The sequence below is a fragment of the Leopardus geoffroyi genome, chromosome E1 (assembly GCF_018350155.1).
Source record: "Leopardus geoffroyi isolate Oge1 chromosome E1, O.geoffroyi_Oge1_pat1.0, whole genome shotgun sequence".
Classification (NCBI taxonomy): domain Eukaryota; kingdom Metazoa; phylum Chordata; class Mammalia; order Carnivora; family Felidae; genus Leopardus; species Leopardus geoffroyi.
The window spans coordinates 13,797,520-13,817,746 of record NC_059330.1 but is presented as its reverse complement, the minus strand read 5'-3'; the positions used below and the strand labels follow the sequence as shown (position 1 = coordinate 13,817,746).

General features: G+C 43.9%; 1 long non-coding RNA gene across 1 annotated transcript; it reads right to left on the bottom strand.

Annotated features, from left to right (window-relative positions):
- Positions 1-2,363: 2,363 nt before the first annotated feature.
- Positions 2,364-9,682, bottom strand: LOC123603183. Its single transcript, XR_006714769.1, has 2 exons — positions 9,172-9,682; positions 2,364-2,841 (listed from the first exon to the last, which is right to left on the bottom strand). It is a non-coding gene; the product is annotated as an uncharacterized LOC123603183 (long non-coding RNA).
- Positions 9,683-20,227: the final 10,545 nt, after the last annotated feature.

The window sequence follows — 20,227 nt, the reverse complement described above, 5'->3', positions numbered from 1 at the left end:
GTGTGTGTGGGGGGGGGGGGGTTGAGTGATGCCTGTCCTGCAACTAAGGGGATTATCATTATCATTCTCACAAATGTGGAAGGAAGATCTGTCCCAACAAGACACAGGATCTTGCTCGGACAATGAAAAGGGATCCTCAGCCAGAACAGAATAGAGGGACATAAATGAACCATGAAGCTTGTAAGGAGTACTTTAAGAATGGAAATGGAGGGGCGCCTGGGTGGCGCAGTCGGTTGAGCGTCCGACTTCAGCCAGGTCACGATCTCGCGGTCCGTGAGTTCGAGCCCCGCGTCGGGCTCTGGGCTGATGGCTCAGAGCCTGGAGCCTGTTTCCTGATTCTGTGTCTCCCTCTCTCTCTGCCCCTCCCCCGTTCATGCTCTGTCTCTCTCTGTCCCAAAAATAAATAAAACGTTGAAAAAAATTAAAAAAAAAAAAAAAAAAAAAAAAAAGAATGGAAATGGATTATGACCATGTGAACGACAAGAGTGTCCTGTAATGAGAAACACCGGGAGAAGAGATGAGCATTGTGCCTGAGACAGAAGGAATTTGGTGAAAAGAAAAATCAGATGCTGAGAAAATTGAAAGTTCAGTTAAAATCACACATTAAAACACAGCTAGAGTACTTTTCTCCAAACCCAAACAAATGATCAGATGAGAGATGTGACACGAGAGAATGGAAACCACCTACCAGCAACCTGGGAACAAAACAGAGCTGTTGAAGGAGCTGAAGAAAACACCCATGGGTGGAATGTTCCCTACCACCGAGGAGGTTAAAGGCAAAATAACCTGGTAACTACACTGGGGGAAGAATGAGGCTGACAAGCTGACTCAGTCAAGTGGAAGACTAACGTGAAGCAGCCCATGTATAAGAACCAATAAAACAAGCTTCAGCGTCAATGGCCCCACATCAAAGCGTCATACAAATGATTAGGCAGGAGAAAGTGAGAATGTGTTACGGCATTGTGCAGACGCTTTCTGAGAAAGATGGTAGAAATCTTGTCCGAATTATTGCTTCAGATGGATCTTACTTATCCCCTGCATGACAGGACTTAAAAAAAATTAGAGGTGTCTGGGTGGCGCAGTCGGTTAAGCGTCTCACTCTCGTTTTCCACTCAGGTCATGATCTCATGGTTTGTGGGGTCGAGCCCTGCATCGGGCTCTGTGCTGACAGCGCGGAGCCTGCTTGGGATTCTCTCTCTCCCTCTCTCCCTGCCCCTCCCCCCCACCTAAAAAAAAGTAAAGACTAACAAGGAAGTCTTTATAGTCTTGCTCTAAAATATCAATTGGCAGGTTTTACGAGAACTTAACAGTATGAAGAATCTGAGGAAAAGTCCAGGGAAAATGGACAACGAGGCCCAGATGAAACCCAGCTGTACCACTCAGAGTGCAGCAGTGAATAGAATGGGAAAGGATTTCAACTTTTTTTAATTACAGAAATTTTTGGCCAAGGAAGAGTGCTTCCCCAAACCCGATGGGACAAAATTACAGCAGGTACAAACAACTGTAACCCCTTCCAAGGACTTGGAAATGACAAAATTAGTAACTGAGATTTTAATTCAGTGACTTCTTATTGACTAGGAGGACTTTGTCGCAGGGCTGGAAGCCAGCCCAAGCAAGTGTAAGCTGACAAAAAAGGAGGTGTTCATTAGAAAGAGAAAGAGCAGTCTCCTACCATCAAAGGTCAGGGATGTAGCGGGGCCACGGGAAGAACAGCCAAGGTCATCAGACCTCTTGTCTGTCTCTCGCCTTTTGCTTTCTGCTTTTCTCTGTGCGTCTCTGTATTTTTTTTTTTTTTTCCTTTCTAGGATTGTAGGTCTTTTCCTTACAGATTTGTAATGGCTTTTTGTTTAGCTTTATTCTCTCCCTGAAGACCAGCTGAGCTGGTCTCAGCACCAAGGTTTCCCTTCACTGCCTAGACTGTGAAATGGATCTGGGTCCTTTAAATGTTTCCTTTGCCAGCTGGCCCAATGCTAAACTTTGTCAGCAGAGGGTGCCAGAGAGACACTGTAGGAGGAAAGGGGTTTTGCTTCTGGTTCTCTAGTGCTTGCTTGGCAAGCTCTCAAGTCTCCCTTGGCAACCTGTTGTAGCACAGGTGCTTGCGTGGGTTTCAGGTCTGGCTTCTGCAGCCTGAGCAGCACTTCCTGCACCCAGATTCCTGCACTGCACACAGCTTCCCCCGTGTCCACCTCCTGCAGTGCATGACCACCTGCAGCGCCCAGTGGCCCATGGCTTCTCCTGGCAACAACCTCTTCTTGCAACTTGTTGATTTGTAAACTTGGGTTACAGTTTCCTGGGTGAAATCTGAAATTGGTCCCCGTACGTGGGGGGGTGGGCAAGGGCAGACTGAAAAAGAGACAGACCCCTCCAGATTGGTAGGTGGCAGTTTTAATAAGCAAGGGAACTTGCTTTTATGATGGTTGGCTTAGTCAGCTGCAAAGTGAGCAGATCTTTACACCCACCTGTCAGAACCTTAAAAGTTTATATAGACGCCCTAACTGGGTTCAGTCATGTCTACCAGATGGCACATCCAGTCATTATACCCAGATGGTCTCAACAGCACATTACTATCTCAAGTCTGTGTCCTTGAGGCAGCTTTTAGGGCAGGAAGGCAGGCAGAATGCATATTTCACCGACAGGGAGGGCAGGGAAGAGCCTCAATTGCCTGCGTCCAGCTCATGGGTCAAATGGCATCCATATCCTCTCGATGACCTTCTCTAGTGTTTCACCTCTTATGACTGGCTCTTATAATTCTATATGTACTGCTCTTTTGCAATGTTCCCTGAGCAGTCAGCAAGGTTTTACTGGCATAGAGGTGGCTTGTTTGGTGACTATCTGGCCGCACTGGAGGCAGATGCCACAGCAACAGTTTAGGCACGTGCAAGAAAAAGCAGATTAAAATCACGATTTCCAAAATAAGTAATTTTCAAAATTAAGAGCCCAGTGATCTGAATCATTGATTTATTAAGTCCTCTAGGTTGGAGGCCAGATAACTCAGGATATTTACTTGTTTCTTTATGTGATTTAATAAAGATGGTAATGAGCAGATTTATCAGGTATAAACACAAGCATTCTGTTTAGATAATGGCATAGATGCCTCCTTGAGAGGCAGTGATAATGTTCAGGTGATCCTGGAGGACAACTTGTTTCTTTTTCTTTTTCAAGTTTATTTATTTTGAGAGAGAAAGAGAGAGAGAGAGAGAGAGAGAGAGAGAGATTGAGAGAGAGAATCCCAAGCAGGTTCCACACTGTCAGCACAGAGCCCAAAATGGGGCTTGATCCCAGGAACTGTGGGATCGTGACCTGAGTGGAGATCAAGAGCTGGAGGCTTAACTGAATGAACCACCCAGATGCCCCCAGCTTTTCTCATTAGAGATATTTTAGTGTTCAGTAAGGGCAGGCTTTTTCCTTATTGGCTATCATTTAAGGCTTGCTAGGTGGACTTAGTAAGTGCTTCTTTGTGTGCTACAGTGGCTTCCAGGCCAATGGAAGGAAAATGGTGGCCAGATGAGCATACCAGTGGAAAACATAACATGCTCATCTGGCCTTGAGGAGGAGGAGGTTGGCAATTGCTATTACTATGGGGCGGATTCTCCTTTGTGCCCAGGGAAAAGCCAGGGTGCAGTGGCCCAATCACCCAGGTAGGAGCCACGGCCAAATGTCTGTGCTACATAACCACTGGGTTCATTCAGGGCTTCCCAATAAGTGGGTGTTGTGACCTGTCAGTGTCAAACTAGCTGCTATCCTTTAGTGTGACAGAATGACTGCATAGTTCCAGCGACTTCCATCCCACATTTCTGGTACAGCTGGGTTGGTTGTTTTCACAGTGATTTTTCTGTTCCCAACATAGGGGTGCCTGGCAATCCAGTGCTCAAATGTCCATCACCCAGGGTGAACCATGTGAATATATCCCAGGTCTGTGCATAGTCACCCGTGGCTCAGATGGTATTATTTTTTAGGACCCTTTTGGTCATCAGTTTGATGGGCTGCTTGTGTAGTTTGATTGACAGAAAAAGAATACCCGTGTCCAGTGTTACTGATAGTGTGTGCCAGAGACCAGTTTTCTAGAGTAGTATTGGTAATATCAGATGAATTAAGAATGCCAGTCCTAGCTTGTTCTTTTTTAATATACTGCTTTAGGACTTTTTAAAAAATGTTTATTTTTGAGACAGAGAGAAAGAGAGAGAGTGAGCAAGGGAAGGGGCAGAGAGAGAGGGAGACACAGAATCCGAAGCAGGCTCCAGGCTCTGAGCTGTCTGCACCAAGCCCAATGTGGGGCTCGAACTCACGAATGGTGAGATCATGACCTGAGCGGAAGTTGGATGCTTAACTGACTGAGCCACCCAGGAGCCTTGAGAACTTTTTAATCCACTCCCCAGAGTGGTGATAATCCTGATGAGCTAGAAAGGGGCATCTGCTCATATACACAAGGCCAGCTTAAATCTTTTGTTGGGCATACAAGTGGGCCCACTGTGGAGAGGTATTTATATTAGGAGTCTGTGTCATGACTGGGCACCATAGGGGCAGCAGATGTCTAAGGCTGACAAGACAATTATTTAATAGGAACTCGTGTGGGAAATTCTCTCCCTTCTGTAAGAATTACACTTGCAACCTGATCATTAGATGTTAATGTAGCTGTAGCTTTAGAAATTTGACCTGGTTGTGCATGCCATGCATGTTGGCTGGGGAAGGCAGCAGGCAGGACTGGGGGTGGGATATGCCAGATCAGGACCCTCACCTTCTCCCCTCCTTCAGTGGTGCATGTTCTGTTCCAGGTATAGTGTGTTTCAACAGGTCTGGCTCGCAGCAGGATAATAGAATCCCATTAGAGACTGAGTAGTTCCCTGGGGTGTCTTATTGAGAATCCCAGTACACAATGCCTTCGCCAGGCCTGATGGGGCTTGATGTTCTCAGCATCGTAGCACATTGATCCACGGTGGGACTCAGGGCAATGGCTGTCTCCCTCAACTTTTGTACCTTTACGGTACTGGATGCCTTGGCAGGGGTTTCTAGTTTGGCATATTGGGTAATAGGCCCTACTGATTGATCATTTAAATGTATTAAAGCCTTTAAGCATCTGACTTTGGCTCAGGTCATGATCTCGCTGCTTTGGGCCCTGACAGTTCAGAGTCTGGAGCCTGTTACAGATTCTGTGTCTCCTTCTCTCTCTGCCCCTCCCCTGCTCATTCTCTCTCTCTCTCAAAACTAAATAAAAAACATTACAAAAAATGAAATGTATTGAAGCCTGGGAGAGTACCTTAGTCTGCTTGGCCAGGTGGTTTTAGTTGTTAGTAATTTATTCTGCTGCTTTAATGTCTCTTTTTTTCTGATCAGTCCTGTGGCTTGCAGGTTACAGGGGAGGTGGGGCTTCTACTTAATGTCATTATCTTTTGTCCACTCTTAGATATCATGACCTTTGAAACGTGATCCCTGATCATTGAGGGCATCTGCACATGGTGCTCAGCTTCCATAATCCCCTGTTGGTGGACACCTGGTTTTCACAGCCATAGAGGCAAACTTGGATGAGGCCAGACATAGTGTCCACATGAACCAAGGCATATTTAGAATCCTCACTCAGACAGAGGGGGCAAACATAACCAGTTTGCCAATTCTTCACCATCTGGGGACTCCGATGGATGGTCCCAGACTCCTTTGGCAGGTGCCTTGAGTGTTGTTGAGGACATACAGGATTTATTACTGCATTAACCAAGCCACTGTATTTTAAGGGCAATCTGGCATCCTTGGTAATATTCCATTCAATCTGGGTGTTATAGTGGCCTCTCTTTCTATTTGCCCACTGTGTTGTATCTACTGAAGAGTTAGTTGCTAGGGCTTTTACCCAAGCTAGGGCATCAGTTTCCTGATTGCCCTATGAACTGGGACGTGGAAGACAGTGAGGACTACCTCAGGCTCTTGCAGGTAAACTTTCTTGACCTCATAAGGACTTATCTATGATCATCTACACCTTTGCTTTTCATTGTCTAAGCCACAGGGTTAATCTCTTTGGTGTGAAGGGTTAACGGCCAGGGTTCATCAGTCAGTGATCCCCAGCTAAATAGCTGAGTTCAGCCCACTGGCTGCTGTGGTTCATTTCTGTTTCCAACCAGATGATGTCAGTGTTGGGCTGAATAGCCATTGCAGTCCATGTGGGAGATCTATCAGGCATCAGCAGGATTTTTCCTCATTCCCTCTGCAGGGGTTGCCACAGGAATAGGGGTGGGGGCATTTGGAGGATCTATATGTTCTATAGGGTCTAGTAGCACCCACATTTCTAGAGACAGTGGGCTGGTGGGCAGGGTACCCCTTTGTTGTCTGTAGGCATATGCCGTAGGCACTTAGTCAAAGTGGGAGTCTGGGCCATGGCAGAAGTGGGTCAATGGAACATGTTCTCTATCCATCCCTTGATAGAAAGGGAAGCTCTTAACATGCTATGCTTTTTCGTCATGAGACAGTCTACCTGGAGGAGTACTGTGTACATTGCTAGGAACTGTTGCTTTACGGAGGTATATCAGGTTTTTGCCTCTTTCCAGAACCAAGACCAATATCCTAGAGGTATTTTCTCTTTCTGTTGTCTCTTCTATAGTGCCCAACCCATACATTCTAGATACATCTGATTCAAATGATAGCCCTGCTTGAGGGATGTCCAGAGCTTTAATTTGTTTCACTAGTATTTTTGCCTTCTCAAAGGTGGCTTGCTGCTCTGCCCACCTGTTACCCCCCCCCTTTATTTTGTTTTATTTCTTAAAATTATTTATTTATTTTTAAATTTCCATCCAAGTTAGTTAGCATATAGTGCAACAATGATTTCAGGAGTAGATTCCTTAATGCCCCTTCCCCATTTAGCCCATTCCCCCTCCCACACCCCCTCCAGTTACCCTCTGTTTGTTCCTCATATTTAAGAGTCTCTTATGTTTTGTCCCCCTCCCTGTTTTTATATATTTTTGCTTCCCTTCCCTTATGTTCATCTGTTCTGTGTCTTAAAGTCCTCATAGGAGTGAAGTCATATGATTTTGTCTTTCTCTGACTAATTTCGCTTAGCATAATACCCTCTAGTTCCATACACATAGTTGCAAATGGCAAGATTTCATTCTTTTTGATTGCCGAACGATCCTCCATTGTATATATATATATATATATATATATATATATACACTGCATTTTCTTTATCCATTCATCCATCGATGGACATTTGGGCTCTTTCCACACTTTGGCTATTGTTGATAGTGCTGCTATAAACATTGGGGTGCATGTGCCCCTTCGAAACAGCATACCCGTATCCCTTGGATAAATACCTAGTAGTTCAATTCTGGATCATAGGGTAGTTCTATTTTTAATTTTTTGAGGAACTTCCAAACTGTTTTCCAGAGTGGCTGCACCAGTTCGCATTCCCACCAACAATGCAAAAGTATTGCCCTTTCTCCACATCCTTGCCAACATCTGTTGTTTCTTGAGTTGTTCATTTTAGCCATTCTGACATGTGTGAGGTGGTATCTCATTGTGGTTTGATTTGTATTTCCCCAATGATGAGTGATGTTGAGCATCTTTTCATGTGTCTGTTAGTCATCTGGATGTCTTCTTTTGAAAACTGTCTATTTATGTCTTTTGCCCATTTCTTCACTGGATTATTTGTTTTTTTTTTTTTTTTTTTTTTTTTTGGCTGTTGAGTTTGATAAGTTCTTTATAGATTTTGGATACTAACCCTTTATTTGATATGTTGTTTGCAAATATCTTCTCCCATTCTGTCGGTTGACTTTTAGTTTTGTTGGTTGTTTCCTTTGCTCTTCAGAAGTTTTTACCTTAATGAGGTCCCAATAGTTCATTTTTTGCTTTTGTTTCCCTTGCCTCTGGAGACATGTCAAGTAAGAAGCTGCTGCAGCCAAGGTCAAAGAGGTTGTTGCTTATTTTCTCCTCTAGGATTTTGATGGCTTCCTGTCTTATGTTTAGGTCTTTTATCCACTTTATTTTGTGTATGGTGTAAGAAAGTGGTCCAGGTTCAACCTTCTGCATGTCACTGTCCAGTGAAATTACATTGATTTCCCCTAGAAGTCAAACTATGAAGCACTTTATAGTTCAAAACTAAGCAGGCAGAGGGATTTGTGGTATTCCTGAAGAGCAAGGTTGGCCCAGTTGGGCAGGGCTTAGTGTAATGGCTCCATTCTCCACTAGATGGCACTGCTAACCTACTGGGGTGGATTGTTGTGGTGCTCGTAGGTGTGTATGCGCATGTGCAGGAGGGTTAAAAATGGCGTCACCCAGGTGCCCAGTCTCTAGTATTGGAACTCTGTGCTCTCCCTGACCAGCAATCGCACACTTGTCCTTTGTCTCCAGCTTCTGTCCACTCCCTGCTACTACACTGTCTGCGACCAAGCTGTCGCAGGCGGCAGGCGGCCAGGCGGCAGGCACCTCCTTCCTGAGTTTTATCTCCGATGCGGCTGTGTTTCCCACCCGTCACTTCTGAGGGACTGTGGCTTTGACCCACTCAGATCCTGTGGGAGAGGGTCTCACCGAGCAATGGCTGGCTGCCTGCTGCACCCAGGAACATTCGCAGGACTGTGCTGCTGCCGATGCCCAGAGACTGTCACTGGGCGCTAGCCCGCCCCAGAAAAAGTTCACGCGATCGTATAGCAGCAGCGTTTCAGGGATTATGGCAAATCACAACACACATCTGGCACCAGCCTTCACCCCCAACGACCTTGTTCCAACACCAGCGAATGTGGTTGTTCTCTGGGGTCTGCTGGCACCGGGTGGCCACAGAGCCTCTACCAGATGTCCTTCCAGCAGTGGAACCGCTTTTCCCCGTGTGGCCGAGAACCTCCCGGACCCCACTCTGCTCCTGGGGATTCGCCCTTCCCACCAGAGCACCAGAGCCAGGTATTGAGCTGTGGAGTGGCAGACTCTGCGCTTTCCCTGTTTATAGAGTCTTAATGGAATTTAAACCTTCTCCTTTCTCCTTTCTCCCTTTTTAGTTCAGTCCCTGAGGCTGTTTCCACTTTCCCAATTTCTCTCCAGCTGCTTTGGGAGGGTGCTTTTCCCGAACAACCTCGCCACCCCCCCCCCCCCCCCCCCCCGTCTCTGTACTCTCTTCGCAAGCAAAAACAGTTCCCTGCCCTCTGCAACTTTTCTCTCCCCTCTGCAACTTTTCTCTCCCCTAGTTCACCTCTCTGCGCCGCATACCTGCTTAGTTCTGTGGTTCAGATTGTGCAAATTGTTGCGTTAATCCTCAAATCAGTTTTCTAGGTGTGCAGGATGGTTTAGTGTTAATCTGGTTGTATTTCGAGGAGGAGAGACGCAAAAAAACCTTCCATGCTGTTCCTCCATCTTGGCTTCTCCCCCTCCCCACCGCTTTTTTTAAAGGGATAGAGGCACTGTGTCAGGTAGGGAATAGAAGTCCTCCAAAATTCCCAAATCCCTACAAAGGCTTGCATTTCTTTTATCTTCTTAGGGGTTGGATAGGCTTGTATGTTAGTAATCACAGCTTGTGGAACAACATTTCCTGACCAAATAATTCCTCAAAACTTTATGGCATTATCTGCACCTTGAATGTTTTGTGAATTCATCTTTTCCCTTGCAGATGTTCCAACAAATCTGCAGAGGGTCCTGCAGCGGAGGTGAGTCTTCACATGTTAACATTATAACATCAATGTAATGGACCCATTTTACTGTTGTGGGGAAAGAGAACAGGGACAAGTCTCATGTTGCCATCCCATGGCATATTGGAGGGCTCTGCAGGTAGCCTTGGAGAAGTACTTGGAAGATCCATTGTTGCTTCTTCTCATGTGAAGGCAAGTTGATCTTATGACTCTGTAGCAAGGGATATATGGAAAAAAGCATTTGCTAAGTCCAGTACAGCATGGCACACTCCTAGGACCATGGCCAAAGTATCTAAAGCAGTGGCAATGTTGGGCACGGCCACATGCATGGGTGACATTATCTCATTCATTTCTTGGTAGGTCACGGTCATCTGCCATGGGCCTTTGGCTTTTTTATCGGTCATACTGGGCTGCTGAAAGCACTATGGGCAAAGCATGTAATACCCATTTGGTGCAGCTCTTGGAGTTTCTCCTATTTCCTTATGCTCCTAGGCAATCTATACTGTTTGACGATTACCATTTTTCTCAGGGGTAGTAGACTTATTAGTTTCCAGCTGGCATTTCTGCTTAGTACTGGTTTGATTACTCTAACCCAGAGGTGGAATTCACTGATGTAGGTTTGTAGAGTTTGACCTTGTGGGATAAGCCCAATATATTCTTTGGTATTGAAGAGACACCGGTTCTCATGGACCGTTTTGACCATAATTATTTGCAGTCCCTAACCATTGATGACACTGAGGGGGCCACAAAACTTCTAAGGGTTACCATGTATGAGAATACCTTTGGCTTCAGTATCAGCCCGAACCGTCATCTTTTGTTTATTTCTGGGGGACTAGTAAATAGTGAATCCAACATGAGACCTCTGATCACCTCTAATGGTTCTCACCTAGAGGCAGTCTTGGCTTGTATTTTATATGTGGGGCATGGGAGGCACCCACTCTGAATAGGATTGTATCCCTGGAGCCTCTGTTGGAACAGGTAGGGCACCAGGGATCGTAGGAACAGGTAGGGCAGGCCTGAACTGTTGTTCAGATTTTAAGATTTTCCATAGGTCAAACCAACATAACATTGGGTTGCTGGTTTCTCCCTCTAGGTGGGGTCTTGGCAACAAGAAGATCAAACCATATTTTTTCTTGGTTACTTTTATCACACTTTTTTTTTTAACGTTTATTTATTTTGAGAGAGAGAGAGAGAGAGAGAGAGCACATGCATGCACATGAGTGGCGGGGAGGGGGGCAAAGAGAGAGAGAGGAGAGAGAGAATCTGCTCTAACAGAGCAGAGTCTGAGGCAGGACTCTATCCCATGAACCATGAGATCATGACCTGAGCCAATATCAAGAGTCAGACTCTCAACCAACTGAGCCACCCAGGCACCCCTTTTATCACACTCTGTACAGCTGATTGGGATAGCCTTTTGGTGTTCTGAGCTCTCTCTGTCTCGGGTCTTTCCCTTTCCCACAGCCCATACCAGTTTCTGGGATTTGCCAGTTTCCCCCAGATCAGCAAAAGATTGCCCAACATCACAAATGACTTGTCCCTCGACTGGGTTCAGCATGGATATTAGTGTCCCCTAGCAGGTGCCGGGGACAAACTGGAGTATCTTGGTTTTCATTTCTGCAGTGAATGTGGCCCAATCAGGGTTTTCAAAGACAAGGGCATAGATTGCCTGTCTCATTTCCAACTCCCTAAGAATTTGTTGTACCGCCATTATAGATGTGCAGGGTCCCATGTGCCAGGGGGATCCTCTCGCTGGGCCAAGCCTAGAATAATCCAAACTATAAGGGAGGCTATCCCCTGAATCCCTCGAGCACCATGCAGATGCTGCCAGAGGGCAGGGTGTATGGTGATGTTGCTTTGCCTCCTGTCCAGAGAAATGCATCGTCCCCCATATCCCACAGCTGCACTAACCATGCCTGGATATTTTCTCCTGCCTCTTGTGGAACTTGGTAGCCATATCAATAAGCTCAGTGGGAGTATTTTCTCTCATCATGGACATTTCCTGAACTGGGGGCTGCCCTGCTGGCCGGGGTTGCTAGTGCGGTGCTTTTCTTTCCTTTGTTTTGGGAGTCAGTCAGCACTGGGTGTTTCATCCACTTCAGTGTCAGTCACCACAACATCCTCCTCTTGGCTCTCCTCACTTTCTAGGAGATTCCACGCCTTAGTGTCCTACTCAGGCTTTGTCCACAGCACTTGAACCTTGATCCGAGGCAGCTTGTGCCCACCCAGCTTTGCAAAAAGGAAGGTTGAGGTCTCCAGCTTACGCCCCTTTCCTGTCAGCCCTGAAGGTAGAAGGCATCCTTCCCTCACCTCCGCTCTCCTTCCAACCTTCTAACTTGAGCATCAGTCTCTGGTCAGGCTTGGGTGGCCAGCCCCCCACGCAGCCTCATGCTTCCCTTCTCTGCGGCCGTGCACTCTTCCCAGTTCCTCCAACAGGCGCACCAGACCAGCCGGCCTTCTCTGGGCGGCCCTGTACACAGGCGGCCATCCACAAGCCGGCTGCCCACAAGCTGGCATTTCCCCACAGGTGCCCCTCTGCCAAGGCCCCTTTCTTTTGTCTCCTGGCTGACTTGCCAGTGTTAGTTTGTACCCTCAGGAGCCCCCCCGGGGTGAAATCTGAAGCTGACCCCCCTACAGGGATGGCAGGGAGGGACCAAATAAAGAGGTAGACTGCTCCAGATCGGTAGGTGGCAGGTTTAATAAGCAAAGGAACTTAATTATGAGGCTTGTCTTGGATGGCTGTGAGACCAGCAGATCTCCACATCTACCAGACAGAATCTTAAAAGTTTATACAGAGGCCTTAACTGGGTGCAGTCACGTAAGCTGTCCAGACGGTCTCAACAACATGCTGCTCTCTCAAGAGCTCCCTGTAGCTCCCTGTGGGGCAGGCAGGTAGAACGCACATGTCAAGGACAAGGGAGTGGGGGAGGAGCCTCTGATTGCCTGGGTCCAGCTTGGGGGTCCACTTATGAGACAGAGGGGTGTGTGGAAACATGGGGTATGCTGATAGCCTAAAAATACCTGACCACTTCATGAACATGGAAAAATTAATAATGATGCTGGAGTGATATTGATATTGCAGAAGTTCTTACTGACCTTTTTCCTACGGAGTGCTTCCCCCCCCCCAAAAAAAAAGCTTTATTAAGGTACAGTGGACAAATAAACGTTGTATATATTTAAGGTGTACAATTTGATGTTTTAATATATGTATATGTTATGAAATGATCACCACAATCAAGCTAATTAACATTCCCATCACCTCAGGTAGTTACCATTTCCCCTTCTCCTCTTCCTCTTCCTGTTCCTCTTCCTCCTGCTTCTCCTCCCTTGTCTTTTTGGTGTGTAAGGGCTGAAAATTTTTCCCTTCTTCCTTTCTAGGTTCTTTTGCTGGTCTGATAACTAAATTGACAGAAGACAGATTAACAGGAGAAAATCAGATATAATTTCATATGTCCGGGGGCCTCAAATTATACGATTTAACGGCAAGTCAGCAGTTGAGGCTTATATGCCATCCTGAGCTAAGGAATTGGATGGGCCTGCAGCTTCAGAGGAAAGGAGGGTCATTCACAGGATGATAAGAAGGGCCGATGTTTGATAGTCTGATTGTGCTTCTACACAGCTAGGCCCTTCAGGTAAAACGTTATCTCAGGTAATAGCTCTCTTTCAGAGCCAGGCCTCCAAATCTAAAATCTTCTAGGTAGTTAAGGGAGAGGTGAAAGTTTTTCTTGAGGGTGTTTGGTCTTGATGGCCTTCAGCTCAAAGTAATCCATATGCTGAGTGGTATATTTTGGAGTCTTGTATTCTGCACTCCCTCGGATGAGAGTACTTAAGATCCACCCCTTAGCAAATTTCACACATACAATACAGTATTGTTAACTATATTACTATGCTGTACATTAGATCTCCAGGATTTGTTCATCCTGCATAACTGAAACTTCGCGCCCTTTGACCCATAGCACCCCATTAACCCTCTCCCCACCCCCTGACAACCACCATTCTATCTCTGCTTCTATGGGCTTGACTATTTTAGATTACACATCTAAGTGAGATCACGCAGCATTTGTCTTTCGTGTCTGGCTTATTACCCTTAGCATGTCTTCTAGGTTCATCCATGTTGTTGCGAATGGCAGGATTTCCTTCTTTTGTAAGGCTTAATAGTATTCCATTGTATGTATACCATATTCTCTTCATCCATTCATCTGTTGGTGGGCATTTAGGTTGTTTCCACATCTTGGCTACTGTGAATAATGCTTCAGTGAACCTAGGAGTGTAGATACAGTGCCAAGGTGTTTTTCACATGGGCTATATGAATTTACCCCTCTACAAGAATATATGAAAATACCTTATTTCCCTCACCCTCAATAAACTTTTACATTCTTGCCTATATGATAGGTGAAATATAGTATTCCATTATAGTTTTAATGTGTGTGTGTGTGTGTGTGTGTGTGTGTGTGTGTGTATTTTGGGAGAGAGAGTAAGCACAAATGTGGAAGAGGGGCAGAGGGAGAGAGAGAGACTCTTAAGCAGGCTCCACACTCAACATGGAGCCTGATGCAGGGCTCATTCTTACGACCCCGGGATCATGACCTGAGCTGAAATCAAAGCTGAGCCACCACCCAGGTGCCCCTTCATTTCCGTTTTAAAAAAGTTATGAGTGCAATTGAACATCTTTTTATGTTTACAATTATTTGCCTTTTATTTTCTGTGAACTGTTAATGCCTCTTGCCATTTTCTATTGGGTTGTTAATCTTTTTCTTACTGGTTTGATTTTTAGATATTCAGGAAATTAGTCCTTTGTCATTCACGTGGGAAATATTCCTTCAGTTTGTTGTCTTTGGGCTCTTTTTATGCTAGTCTATGCTGTGTAAAATTTTAGGGTTTTTTATGTAGTCAGATTTATCAGTTGTATCAGCTAGGACTGTATTCAACTACAGGAAATAAAAAACCAACTAACAATGGCTTGAATAGATGGGAGAATATTTGTTTCATGCAACACGCAGGGAAAAATTTGTGCTTCAGTGGAAAACTGCATTGTCTAGAGCACACCTTTCTGGGTTATCTGATTCTAATAGCTAAGTTTTAGATAACTGATAGCAAAGACAAATAATTATAGTCTATAGATATGCAAATAGACACATCCAGAAGAGGAACAACTCTCTCCCACTGTCCCAACCCAATGGAAAAACCAGTTTGCTTCTGTTTTATTATGTATTATGAAATAAATGCCTACATTTATTTCAATATTCCTGACCTAAAAATGTGTTCTTTGGATCCCTCTTTGTTTCCTCTTTGGTGCATTAAATAAAATCTTTAAAATGTATTCATTTTTATAGTGTATGGGAGTCATGGTTTCACCTTATTTAAAAAATTCTTTTTTAACAAGCATGAAGTCTGGAGGTAGGCAGTTCGGGGACTCAATGATGCCATCAGGGAACCAGCCTTTCTCCATTTTGCTGCTTTGCTCTCCTTTGTATGCAGTCTTCACCACCCTGTTGGAAAGCACCTGGTTGCTGGATGGCATGCCTTCAGCGCTCCCATCTCCACTCCAGAGTGAAAAGGGCAAAGAATAAAGAGGGTGGGCTTATATCAGGAAAGAAAAGCTTTCCCAGAAATCACTGTTTCTGCTTATATCTCATTGGTCAGAATCGTGTCACATGGCTCCCCTGAGGACAAGAGAATCTAGAAAGAAGACTATGATTTCTGGGCACATTGTTCATTCCTTTCCACTATCAAAATCTAGGCTTGTTAGTAAGGAAGAAGAGGATTGTGGAAATGAAGGAGATAATTAACAACATCTACCAAGTCAATCTTTTCTCAATTGTTTCATGATTTAGTGGCTAATCTACAAAGGCTTTCCTCAATCTAAAGTTATAAAATGTTCTTTTTTTTTCATGTTTTTAAACTTTTATGATTTTTAAAAATTTTTATTATTTTTATTTATATATTTTTAAAGTAGGCTCCATGCCCAGTGTGGAGCCCAGTGCAGGGTTTAAACTCACAACCCCAAGAACAAGATCTGAGCTGAGATCAAGAGTCAGAGGCCTAATCAACTGAGCCAGCTAGGCACCCCTTATTTTATTATTTAAAGAAAATTAAACTTTTGTTACTTACTTTGTTTTATTTTGAATTTGATATAAAGAATAAAGTGAGATAGTCACTTGTTTTTCTCTAGATGGCTAACCAGCTCTCCCCCCACTATTTATTGAATATCCCAATGTTTCCTCATTGATTAGAAATGTCACCTTTGTCACTTATTAATTTCCATAGATAGGTCCATCTCTGTATTCTCTGACACTATTCTATTCTAGTCCCAATATTTAACTTATTGTAACCTGATACTATTTTAAAATATCTGGTCGAGCTGGACTCTCCTTCTCCATTTCCCAGTTATATAATTGTTTAAATTAAAATAAATTAATCATAGTTAAAGAATTTAGATATTACAAATAGGTTTTAAATGAAAAATAGTCACCTGATTTTACCCTTCCCCACTCTCAGTCTTGTGTCCCAGAGACAGTCACTTTTAACTCCATAAGCATTGACCCCCTTCCCCCTCCACTGTAAGCGCCATATTGTTTGGTAATATGCTTATACTGCTATTTACTATCAATTTTAGTCATATTTATCATCTTCCTCTTGGAACAAATATGGAATTAGTTCTTTTAACCCTCCTCCCCTCCCTCATCTTCCTAAAACAAAACAGTATTTTTAGTTATGTGAGCAATCAAAGTGTTTAGTCATTATAATTAACTAGTTACTATAATATAAAATTTGCTGTATTTATATACAAAGTTATATAACTTTATAAAGTTAAGTAGAATTATATTTTCTTTCTTGTACAGCCTTATGTTTTACCCAGAGAGAATAGTTTCCTCAACTTTACCTTGCTTAGTTTGTCATATGTGTAGTCTCATTGCTTTCCTGAACTCTTGTTGAATCTATTTTTTCCAGGCACTGAACCCTTTGTCTTTTCTCCATCTGAACTGATTGCTTTCTAAGCCTACTGCGCAGCAACTATCCTGGGACTTCTGTTTTACTGCTTTCCTGGGCTAAATCTGTGATTTTCTGAATTCCATGAACTCTTTGTTTTTGATTTGCTCCTTGATTTCGCTGAAGCTGTTCCCCAGTAGCTGCTGCTGCTGCTTTTTAAAAAATGTTTATTTATTTATTTTGAGAGAGAGGGAGAGAGAGCATGCGCACCTGTGCATGAGCAAGCGAGTGGTGGTGGTCGTGGTTGTGGTGGTGTGGGGAGGAAAAGAGAGAGGGAGAGAGAATCCCAAGCAGGTGGCCCAATCCCAAGAACTATGAGATCATGAACTGAGCTGAAATCAAGAGTTGGATGCCTGACTGAGCCACCCAGGTGCCCAACCCAGTAGCTTCTGAAAAAAGAATGGGAGGGGTGCCTGGGTGGCTCAGTGGGTTAAATGCCAGACTTTGGCTCAGGTCATGATCTCACAGTTCGTGAGTTCGAGCCCCGTGTCAGGCTCTGTGCTGACAGTTCAGAGCCTGGAGCCTGCTTTGGATTCTGTGTGTCTCTCTTTCTCGGTCTCTCCCCCACTTGTGCTCTCTCTCAAAAATAAATAAATGTTAAAAAATTAAAAAGAATGGGAGACAAACTTTTTGAATCCTTTCATATCTGAAAATCTCTCCATTCTGCCTGTATGCTAGATTACTAGCTTGGCTGATAATTCTATATTGAAAATATTTATTTTTCAGAGAATTTTTAAGGCATAGCTCCACTGTCTTTTCAGCAACCACAATAGCCATTCTGATACTTGAGCTTTTATAGTTGATTACATTTCTTTTCTGGAAGCATTTATGATCTGCATATGCAGTTGGTTTGAAATTTCTTGATGATATATCTTGGTGTGAGTTTTTAAGTAGATGGCTTTCATTATTTTGGACTTGGTGAGCTCTACAACCTTGATATCTGGGACCACAAGGTTAGGAAATTTTTAAGTTATTTCTTTGATGTTTATTACAAGTATATAATACCACATAACTTTAAAATTAACTTTTCTAGATCTCAAATACCCTTTTTGGAATTTTTATTAGGATTACATTAAAGTTATAATTTAAACTAGGGCGATTTGACATCTTTATTATACTGAGTCTTACTATCCACAAATAGGGATTTATTTTAAGTTTTCTTTTATGTACCCCAGTGGCCTATAAAAGAAACTGAACATTTCTCGTTAAATTTATTCCTAGTTATTATTCTTTTTTGCTGCTATTATATATGGGATATTTTTATTTCTATTATATTTTCTACCTGGCTCTTTGTATATGGAAACACTATTAATTTTTGCATATTGATTTTGTACCTAGCCAAATTATACTATTTTCTTATTGTTACTAATAGTTTTCAATAGAGTCTCTTTGTATTTCCAAGTATACAAATCATATAATCTCCACATACCAAATTTTTGCCTACCCTCTTCCAGTGAATGGGATCTTTTCTTCCTTAGAGCACAAGTAAGTCTTTTATATTAGCATACAGGAAAGTTGTAGCCTTCTTTCCTTTCTTCCCTTCTTTCTCTACACACACACACACACACACACACACACCACACTGCACACATAAATATATCTTTCTTCCAGACACCATTCTGAATTCTCCAATTTTTAGGGGATTTTTCTGGATTTTCAGGTATAAATAATTTCACTTGAAATAATGATATTTTGTCTTTTTTTTCCCTTTCCAATTTTTAAAAAAAATTTTTTTTTTCAACGTTTATTTATTTTTGGGACAGAGAGAGACACAGCATGAACGGGGGAAGGGCAGAGAGAGAGGGAGACACAGAATTGGAAACAGGCTCCAGGCTCTGAGCCATCAGCCCAGAGCCTGACGCGGGGCTCGAACTCACGGACCGCGAGATCGTGACCTGGCTGAAGTCGGACGCTTAACCGACTGCGCCACCCAGGCGCCCCTTCCCTTTCCAATTTTAACTGCTCCACTCCCTCAGTCAGCCTCTCCAAAACATTAAATGAAATTGATGACACTAGGACTACAATAGTCCCCCTGGCTGGGGCTTCTGCTTTTCTGTAATTTAGTTTCTGGAGGTCAGCTTTGGTCCACAAGCAGATGATCCACCTTGTGACCTATGGTCAGGAGGTCAGTGGAAACCTAATGCTGTGTCTTAATGCTTGCATCATTCACCTCCCCTCATTTCATCACCTAGGCATTTTATGACCTCATAACACCACAAAAATAAGAAGGGCGAGTACAGTACAATTGGTATCTTGGAGGAGAGAGAGGGAGAGCGAGTGAGCACGTGCACACGTGAGTGAGGAGTGTGCGCGCCCTCACTCACGTAACTTTTACTACAGTATATTGTTATAATTGTGCTATTTACTTATTTATAATTTTTTAAATGTTTATTTATTTTGAGAGAGAGTGAGCAAGTGGGGGGAGGGGCAAAGAGGGAATCCCAAGCAGGCTCCGGGCTGCCAGCACAGAGTCCGATGCCAGGTTCCATCTCAGGAGTGGTGAGATCATGACCTGATGCTTAACGGACTGAGCCACCCAGGCACCCCTAACTATTTTATTTATTACTTGTTGTTAATCTCTTACTGTGCCTAATTTACAAATTAAACTTTATCACAGGAAGGTATAGGAAAAAACCTAGTATATACAGGGTTCCATACTGTCCCTGGTTTCAGCCATCCTCTAGGTGTCTTGGAAGGTACGTCCTCGGTAAGAGGGGAGGACTGTGAATGTATTTACGTTTATCTTGACTTTCATAGGAATGCTTCTGGTATTTCACGCAGTGTGAAATTCTCTGGTTTTCTGAGTCTCTTAAATTAAGGGTTCCTTGAATCCCTAGTGTATTGAGAATTTCATTTTTGTTTTTAAGCTCAGTAATCGATGTTAAATTTTAATAAATGCTAATTTTTTTTTTTTATCAAATGCTATTGCTCTTCTAATGATCTGATTGATCACTGTAATTGTGCATTATTCTTTTCTTTTTCTTTCTTTTTTTTTTTTTTTGACGTTTATTTATTATTGAGAGACAGAGAGGGACAGAGCATGAGCATGGGAGGGGCAGAGAGAGGGGGAGACACAGAACCTGAAGCAGGCTCCAGGCTCTGAGCTGTCAGCACAGACATTATTCTTTTAATGTAATCCTGGACTTAATTTTCTAGTATTTGACTTAGAATCCTGCAGCTAATGCTTTCACATCAGAGAGAGCCTGCGGTCGTGGGAGCAGGGGCCTCGTGGTCCTGGGTAAGAATGATTTAGTTTTAAGGAGGGCCGGGACTATTTTGCTCCCAGGTGGGAGGGGCGGGTGGGCAGGCTCATCTTTTCTTCTAAACTTGGGAAACAGCCTACTTTTGTTTCTAATAACGACGCTTGCCATCTCCGCCAGGCGGCCACTGAGGGGCGCGCGCAACCTGCGGAGCCAGAGGGCGAAGCTCTGTGGCTGTCACCGAAGGGTTGTTAGAACGGTGATTTCTCCGTGCTGTTAGTCTCCGTGCTATTAGTCTGTTCTGCAGAAGTCCCGCCTTTCCCAACTCCCCATTGGCTGTCGTTCCAGAATGGGTGTGCCTCTTTGGCTAGCCCCTCCACTCCCATCGGTCGGTTCCACCCCTCCAGGGCTTCCCATTGGCTGCAGGCATCCTCCTGCACTCGAGGCTCTTTA